The following is an 8,748-nucleotide window of genomic DNA, read 5'->3' on the forward strand; positions in this document are numbered from 1 at the left end:
GGGTCAGGCATTAGACACTGAAACCTTTCTGTGATCAGAAAACGCTAATAGCAGAGCGTGGTTTCGATCCACGGACCTCTGGGTTATGGGCCCAGCACGCTTCCACTGCGTTACTTTGCTGCAGTATCTGACTACATGGACCAGTGGTATAACTCATGACAATACAAGCAATGACTAGAGAAGTGTTGGCCCACCTCTAGTCACGTTTAACTTTACTGATAAGAAAGAAGACTAGTACTGTACAACTCAAAAGGCTGTTGAATGATTCTAAAAGAAGCAAATGATCAATTGATGAAAGAAATCTCTCCATCAACAACTTCCCACACAAGTAAATATGATGAAATCGTTAAAAGTTTCCTGTTTCCGCCTGGGATCGAACCGGGGACCTTGTGCGTGTTAAGCACACGTGATAACCACTACACTACGGAAACTATATTAACATTAATGACGCAGATGTTTCATTGCCATCACTAGAAAAGATCATATAGTGTCATTACTGAATCATATGTTTCAATGTCATTACTGAACCACATGTTAGAACCGAAACAGATGTTTCAATGACATATCTTTCTCAAATGTTTCATTGTCTTTAAGGAAAGAAATTTCTAAATATCTTTATAAGATCATGTTTTAGTTTTAATACTGAAGCAGATGTTTTAGTGTCACTTTTATGACTGATATCTGAGGATCAACAATGAAGTAGATGTTTTCACGGTTATTACACTTGCAGATATTTCAGTCTCATTACTGAGTCATATGTTTCAGCTTCATTACTGAATCAGAAGTTTCAGCTTCATTAGTGAACGTATGTTTATCATTTTTTCAGAAATGGTTTATTGTTGTCATTGAAATGTAATCTTAGACTTCATTGCTGATGTATTTCTGAAGCATGCGTTTTTGATTCACGACTGAAGTAGAAGTTTCGGAGTTATACCTGAGGTAAGCGCCTCACAAGCATTACTGAAGCGTATGTTTCAGTAGCATTACAAAGAAGACAATTAATTCATGTGACAAAAGTTAAGTTCCTATCAAGAGGAGGTCTTGTGAGTCCGGCTTAGACCAAACCAGAACCCTTGTGTATGTGTGACTTAGCAATAGAGGGAAAGATGATGGCATATCAATGGCCGACTCTCTTGTTAACAAAAGGCACATTGTAATATTGTAATGTAGTGGGTTGCTGAGTACTGCATGGCTTACCAGGGGTGGAGCTTCGACATTAGACACCTGCCAGGAGTAGAAATCTATTTCATGTCGATAAACCGGAGGAAGAAATATATTGGTTTGGTAAAGAAAGGAGTATGACTTTCAGAACCAGATTGAGATTTCGTAAGCTGCATTCCTATAGATTGACCTCCGTCAGGTGAATATATAGCACTGCAGACTGGATGATGAGGTTTAGAATGAACCTCACAAAGACACTTGGCGTGCTCTTCCTTTATAGATCCTGAAGTAAACTTCTGGCATAATCAGAAGTTAATATAGTTGCATGACTCTTGTCTCTTTCTTTAAAGTGTCTGTGGTCAAATGTGGTCTTATGACGTGGTCATACGTCTACCTTCATTTTCATGTTTCTACCAATCTTTATGGAGAAATCAACTGTACCTCTATGTACAAGCTTGAGTTTCCAGAAGACTTAGGGAAGCTGCTCAGGATTAATATGATCCATCACTTTACATCCTAACACTGCCGCGTAGGGCAATAGGATCAAGTTTAGAAATTAGACTGGGACATTCTATCGGTCGGATTACTTTCGATTCAGCTCTGTTAAGTAAGTGTGCAGAGATAGAACCATCCTGGATGTCAGAGCAGTGCTCCATACAAGTACCACTCCAAATCCCTTGTATAAACGGAGGAACATTTCAAAAGAAAAGAATTTGCGACATTTAAACAAATTGCACAATAAACATTGTTTTTCCGAGTACTGAGTGGTGTGGCACATAGTGTGACTCCCGTGTGTGGATATTGAGGTTTCTGGTAAATGTTCTTACAATCATGGGTCGTCAGTTGGTAAGCTTAAATCACCAATACTTAGGTTATCAACGGAATGCGTAATCTATTGTGCTATGGAGGCCTGGAAACACTCTAGCTTCAGTTGGGCCTGTAGCTGGAATTGTGGAGATAGAGGTAATTGTTGTCTGCATTATTACGTAAGTGCCACGTATGTTTAATGTATTGATAAACATCCCAGTACATTTTAACACTTTCCTCAGTGTGAAACCCTCACGGACCACTTACGTCATTCTTTATAAGTGGCTGAGAACCCAAGCGTTGCATCCCCTCTTCTTGCATATAAATCTCATATGTTATCTAACACTGTCAACATCATAAGGGTCTGTCACAAAGTCCATATGAAGCTGATGTATTACCTGATCTATATGGCAAAATTAGTTAACGCGCTCAGCTTTCATCTGAAATGTACGAAATAAAAAGTTTCTCCATAAAGACTCTCCAGAGTTTGACTTTAACGTTCAGCATTTATGGAAGTCACACCTAATTTACCCTCACCTGCCTCCCTGACGTCTACTGGAAGCCTGAACAAAAAGCTGGAGCCTCATGACCACATCACACGACAGCTGAGGTTCACCACATCTTTTGAATGGTACGTCATATATCCAAACTGAATAATGACGACTACCAGATTTTCATTATGTACAACCAGGTACAAGTTACACAAAAGAGATGGCAAAATTATTCCAGAGGTTCATTCTAAACCTCAACATACGGTAAAACAGCCCCTCACACATCCCTGATAGACCTAAATCTATAGCAGTGTTTCCTAAACAATTTTGATTGCAGCCCTGAGTACAATGTTTTCCCGGCCTGGTAACCCAAAAGGAAAGATATATAGCACATTATGTACGCTTCACAGTACCAAGTGCTAATTACAAAAAAAGGAAAACAAGCGACATTTATGAGATATGTGTATGGTAATATGGACTTGAACTGGGAAAGGGCATCATATCCACGAACAATGTCATGAATATTCAAGACAATGACCACATCTTTCCGCTCAAGACCATACAGGCATACATCCTTTGAACAAGTACTTCTCCAAAACTAAACGGCATTTTCACATCTATAACGGGTAAGATATAGGCAAATCTCACTTTGTTTCTAATATATACGATCTCAACCTTCTCCAGTACGCCACTGAATCCTTGGACGTGGCATCATGGGTACTGAGGGACGAGCTGACGTCAGGCATCATGTTCACGTTGGGTCACTTGGCGTACCAATACCAGTATTACACGTGACTAACTCGAACGTGTGTCAAGTATTTATGGAGGTTTTTTAGCACCGATTTTAATTTTGACAATATTTCGGTAATTTCTCATGATTTAACAGTGTCATCATATAATCATAATAGGAATGCTTCTTAATTTTTCCTAACACTTCTCCAGTCAATACTAGTATTGCCTTTGGCTACACCCATTTTTATGCAAGCAAGTATTGCAGCAGAATGGTGCAGTGGAAGAGATCAGGGCCCATAAGCCAGAAATCCGTCGATCGAAAACACGATCTGCAGCGAGTGTTTATGATAATGGGTGGATCAGGCTTAGACACTGGTACCTTCCTGTGATCAGAAAACACTATTAGTAGAGAGTGGTTTCGACCCACGGACCTCTGGTTTATGGGCCCAGCACGCTTCCACTGCGCCACTCTGCCGCAGTACCTGGCAACATGGACCATACAGCATGGACAATACAAGCAATGACTGGAGAAGTGTTGGCCCACCTTATCTTAAATAGATCCAGCAAAATGATTCGAATAGTAGTAATATCAAATGATTAAAGAACTCTTTCCATCAGCAACTTCCCAAACAAGGAAATGTAATGATATCCTTAAAAGTTTCCTGTTTCCGCCCGGGATCGAACCGGGGACCTTGTGCGTGTTAAGCACACGTGATAACCACTACACTACGGAAACTATACCAATTTGAATGAAGCAGATGTTTGATTGCCATCATTGGAGCAGCTCTTACAGTCTCACTATTAAAACGTAGGTTAGAATGTCAATGCTGAAACACATGTCAGAACCGAAAATGATGTTTCACTGATATTTCCTTCTCAAGTGTTTCAGTGTCTTTAAGGAAGGACACTTTTATATATTGTTATAAGATCATGTTTCAGTGTCACTACTGAAGCAAATATTTTATTGTCACTTTTGTAGCTGATGTTTTGGGATGAATACTGAAGGCATATGTTTTCACAGTTATTATATTTGCTGTTATTTCAGTCTCATTACTGCATCAGATGTTTCAGCTTCATTACTGATCATATGTTTGATTATCACTTTCAGAGATGATTTAGTGTTATTGTTGAAGGGCAATTTTAGTTTTCATTACTGATGTATTTCTGAAGCAGATGTTTTGGCTTTACGACTGAAGCCGAAGTTTCTAGGTTATACCTGAGGCAGGTATCTCAAAGTCATAACTGAAGTGTCTTGTATGTCCGGCCAAAACAAACAAGAACTCTTGTGTATGTGTGACTTGGCGATTGAGGAAAAGATGAAGACATGTCAATGGCCGACTCTCTTGTTAACAACAGGGACATTGTAATAATGAAATTTAGTAGGTTCTTGAGTACTGCATAGCCTACCAGTGGCGGAGGTACGAAAATAGATAGCTTCTAGGAGGAGAAATCGATGTAGTGTCGATAAATAGGAGAAAGAAATATATCAATTTGGCAGGAAAATTAGATTGAATTTCAGAATCGGATACAGAATTTGTAATCTGTATTTCGATGGATTGACTTTTCTCTGGCAGATATAAGTTGCTGTAGACTGGATGATGATGTTTAGAATGAACCTTTGGAATACATTTAGCATACTCATTTTGTATATATTCATTACTTCTTTACTTGTATGTATCAAACCTCTACCATGATCAAAAATTTGTATTGTTGTTTGACTCTTGTCCCTATCTTTAATGGGTTTTGAACTTCAAATGTGATCATATGATGTTGTAGGTCTACCTTCATTTTCAGGTTTCTACCAGTCTTTATGGATAAGTCAAGTGTGCCTCTTGTACCTGTTGGTGTTTCTAGAAGACATCAGGGAAGCTGCTGAGGATTATATGATTATATGATTATATGATTAATATAATAAGTTTACTTCCAACACTTTCATGAGGTTTCCAGTACACATGGAAGAGGTCGGTACTACTACTGTCTGAGCTTTTCCTCTCGTGGACAGTAGAGTCACATGGAAACCCCATGATATGGGGGACTGGGGGCCATAGATTTGTTGGACTCTGTTAGGAAAATGTCTAAAAATTACTGAGCCGACACGAGGTGACAAGATGATTAATGTGAAGGAAATACTTGAGGTTCGAGTAGATGTATCACGCTTGTAAGATTTCTTATGTGTTCAAGGCTCCAGCCACGTACAATAGTCCACAACTAGGCAGGGGGTTAATTAGAATATAGAGAAAATTATGAAAGGGGAAAAGTGAAAAGAAGGGAAAGTGATTACGAATTTTGGAGGAAGTGAAAACTCTGTCTTTTAACACGTGCCAGGTCATAGTTATAGGGAAAGACATGAGAAGGTAGAGATTTCCAAACCCTTAGTGTCGTAGGTCAGAGAAGCGGTTGTCGCTATTCATACATACCTGGCAGACCTAAGTCTATAAGATTCGACTTATAAATTCTCGACCAACTTACCTGAAGTCCACTGGAAAAAAAAGTAGAGCCTCATGATCACAACATAAGTCCAAAATTGGTGTTCACTAGAAAACTTAAAACGCATTTCCAAGAGTCATACATCTATAACTTGAAACAACTCGAGATATCATTATATACATGTATATACACACAACTGATGGAATGGATATTCCTGAGTTCCATTGTTAATCTTATCATACAGACTACAGCTCCTCATACATACCTGGCAGACCTAAGTCTATAGGATTCGACTTATAAATTCTCGTCCTTATTCTGAAAGCCAGTTCAACGATAACACTAGAACTGATTTTCAGCTGTACATTCCCAGACCTCTTAATATCAGTAGAATTAAACAATCAGTAGAAGTAAGCTGGTATTTTTCTAATCAGTGCTTATGTTACCATGGGTTATATCACTGGTCTATATAACCAGGTATTGTTGTAGAGTAGCGTAGTGGAAGCGTGCTGGAACAATAACTCCAGGGTAATAAAAACGTTAAAGACTTTCAGAGGAGGGAAGCAGAAGGAAAGAAGAGTCAGTCATTTGCTCCGTGTGTGAAACAAAGGCAAACATTGACGCCAACTCATGCATCTACAGTGCCTTTAAGTTGTAACATATAACGCCAGTCCCTTGATGTTGATGTTTCCAGTAATTTGATTAGAGATGCCAAGTTGGTAGATTTTTGTGGAATGAATCGTAAGATTACATCTGGCCAATTTCAAAGATTATTTCTAATGAAAGACGATATTGTATATAGAATGGACAATGACTGACTTCTTTATATTATTTCTTATATACAATCAGTAAATGTATCTACACAAAGTCGATATCCAAACGCTGCAGACAGAAAACCCCAAGAGCTGATGATTTGATAGTAGGCTGCTGTACAGTACCATGAACATCAGGACGCAGTGGTTGGAGAAAGATCGTGTTGTGATCCTTCTTATTTTGTCAAGATCTTGGGGGATCTACAGCTCATAAAGTCTAAAGAGTCTCTAAGTGGTATATACATTATATATTCAGTTTGAGAGCGCCATATTTAGTGAGTTTGAATGGGATTTGTGAGTAAAAGCTTCCCAAGCTCAAATCGAATGAAGGAGTTTTGCCAACTTGAGTGAATTAAGATCTTTTCTTTATCTTATCTGTGTCTTTTAGAAAAAAAAAATGCAACACAGTGACTGGACAACATTTTAATGTGCATTGGTGCAATAAATCAGTGAGTAAAAGTGCTTCATTACCAAAGGGAAAAATAATATTTGTTTTCATTGCAACCAAAAGACAACACCCTGGCAGTTGAATATCTAAATTCTCCTCAAGTTGTAGGACAATTTGCTCTAGTAATCTGCGATATATTCTACTGGTATCACTTTAAAGGATGATTTGAGGACCACTAGCTCTGCCTGAGCTAAAACTAGAGTTAAGTGAATTGAAGAATAACAAAAACACAGTGTGATGTACTGAAGGCTGTGCAGTCAGACGAAACATATGATGACAATGTTGAACAAGAAATTGCAGGAACATTTCCAACAGAATTTAAAGTAGAGGAAAGAAAGAAAGTGGTCACTGAATCTACCGGATTGATATCAAAAGATGATTAGGTAGAAAAGAGGGACAAAAATTCACGTAGAGACAGACGAAAGTAGAGGGCGGGCAAGATTAGGGGGAAATTTGGAGGCAGATCAACAAAGTGTTGAGAGCGAAAGAGAGGAACATAGACCAGGGATGACACAAACAGAAGTAAACAGGAAACTGAACAAAGCGATTGAAAAAGTAGTATGTTCAGTCAGAGATGAAGCAATCAATGAAGTATATCGGCTAGGTGATGGAAGTTGTGGAAATGTACAGAGAATAAGGGACCAAGGCTTGCTAGCCAAGAGAGAGATTATAGAGAAGGTTGGAGACACAGAGGTTGACACTCTCACACTGGGGGATCTAACCAAAACTGCGTGGCACCGAAATTATAAAGATTAGTAAAGCAAGATGACAGACGTAAATCATTGATTATTTTTGGATTGAGATGACATATAACAGATATAGAAGAAAGGGAAAAGAAGGAGGAAATGCATATTTGAAGAGTACTGGAGGCTATGGGACTGCCAGAAGCTACTTTTGTGTTGGAGGGATGACCAGTTACTGATAACTTTGATTTGGAGTCATCTAGCCAGGAAGTACTTGGAAAGGCTAAGAACCTAAACGGCATGGTGGAATTCAGTTGGGAAATTCATCAAGTGTGATAGATCTAAGAGAGAGAGGGAGAAAAGAAAAGAGTAGAGTCATAAGACAAAAGTTCGAGGCACCATACGTGGCAAGAGGATAGAGCAGCTCCTCTAGAACTACAGATGGAGCAGGAGTGTTAGATGATAATGACAAACTGAAAGGAATGTATTCAAATATGGATCAGTAAATCATTTGTGGTAAAGTACGGGAATTCAAGGACAGTATAAGGAAAGTGCACCTGATATCATTAGAGTCTTGGAAAATATGCTTACCAAAGAGATAAGTTCTCACTTGTTCTACCTGGAGGGACTCATAACAGCAAGAACGGAAAGGTAAAGGAGGGAGGATTAGCCCTCTTAATGAGAAAGGCTGATGTTTCAAGAAATTGTTGAAGCTGGCTCATTCAGACAGTATATAATGGGAATAGTATTTGTAGGGATGAAGAACATTGTGGTGTTATTATGGTGTTATTAGTAAGAAATCCTGGAAGGAACTGTAATGAACAGGAACAAATACACAGTGATAGAAATGAAGGAATAATGAACATGGTACATGAATCACCAAAATACCCACTTTGAAATGGTTAATTTATAATAATGGGGAATACCTGTAACAAAACCATAGAGACTGTTGGAATTTGGATTCTCATGATAGTAAGGAACACATCGTAAACTGTATACAGGAATATATCTTGCACCAGCATATCACGAAGCACACTAGGATGAGAGGTACTGATACGCTTTCATTAGCAGACCAGATCTTCGCTAATGTTAGCATGGATGTTTAGAACATTGTATACGATACATCAGTTGCAAGAAGTGATCATGGAACTCTCAAGTTGAAAATGAGGTAAAAGAGAACATTAAACGAA

At 38.6% G+C, this 8,748-nt stretch overlaps 2 non-coding genes across 2 annotated transcripts; both read right to left on the minus strand.

Moving 5' to 3' along the window:
* Positions 1-358: 358 nt before the first annotated feature.
* Positions 359-431, minus strand: TRNAV-AAC (transfer RNA valine (anticodon AAC)). The gene has a single exon. It is a non-coding gene; the product is annotated as a tRNA-Val (tRNA).
* Positions 432-3,854: 3,423 nt separating this feature from the next.
* TRNAV-AAC (transfer RNA valine (anticodon AAC)) lies at positions 3,855-3,927 on the minus strand. Its single transcript has one exon. It is a non-coding gene; the product is annotated as a tRNA-Val (tRNA).
* Between the last annotated feature and the right edge of the window lie 4,821 nt (positions 3,928-8,748).

The sequence above is a fragment of the Panulirus ornatus genome, unplaced genomic scaffold (assembly GCF_036320965.1).
Source record: "Panulirus ornatus isolate Po-2019 unplaced genomic scaffold, ASM3632096v1 CTG_2319_pilon, whole genome shotgun sequence".
Lineage (NCBI taxonomy): Eukaryota > Metazoa > Arthropoda > Malacostraca > Decapoda > Palinuridae > Panulirus > Panulirus ornatus.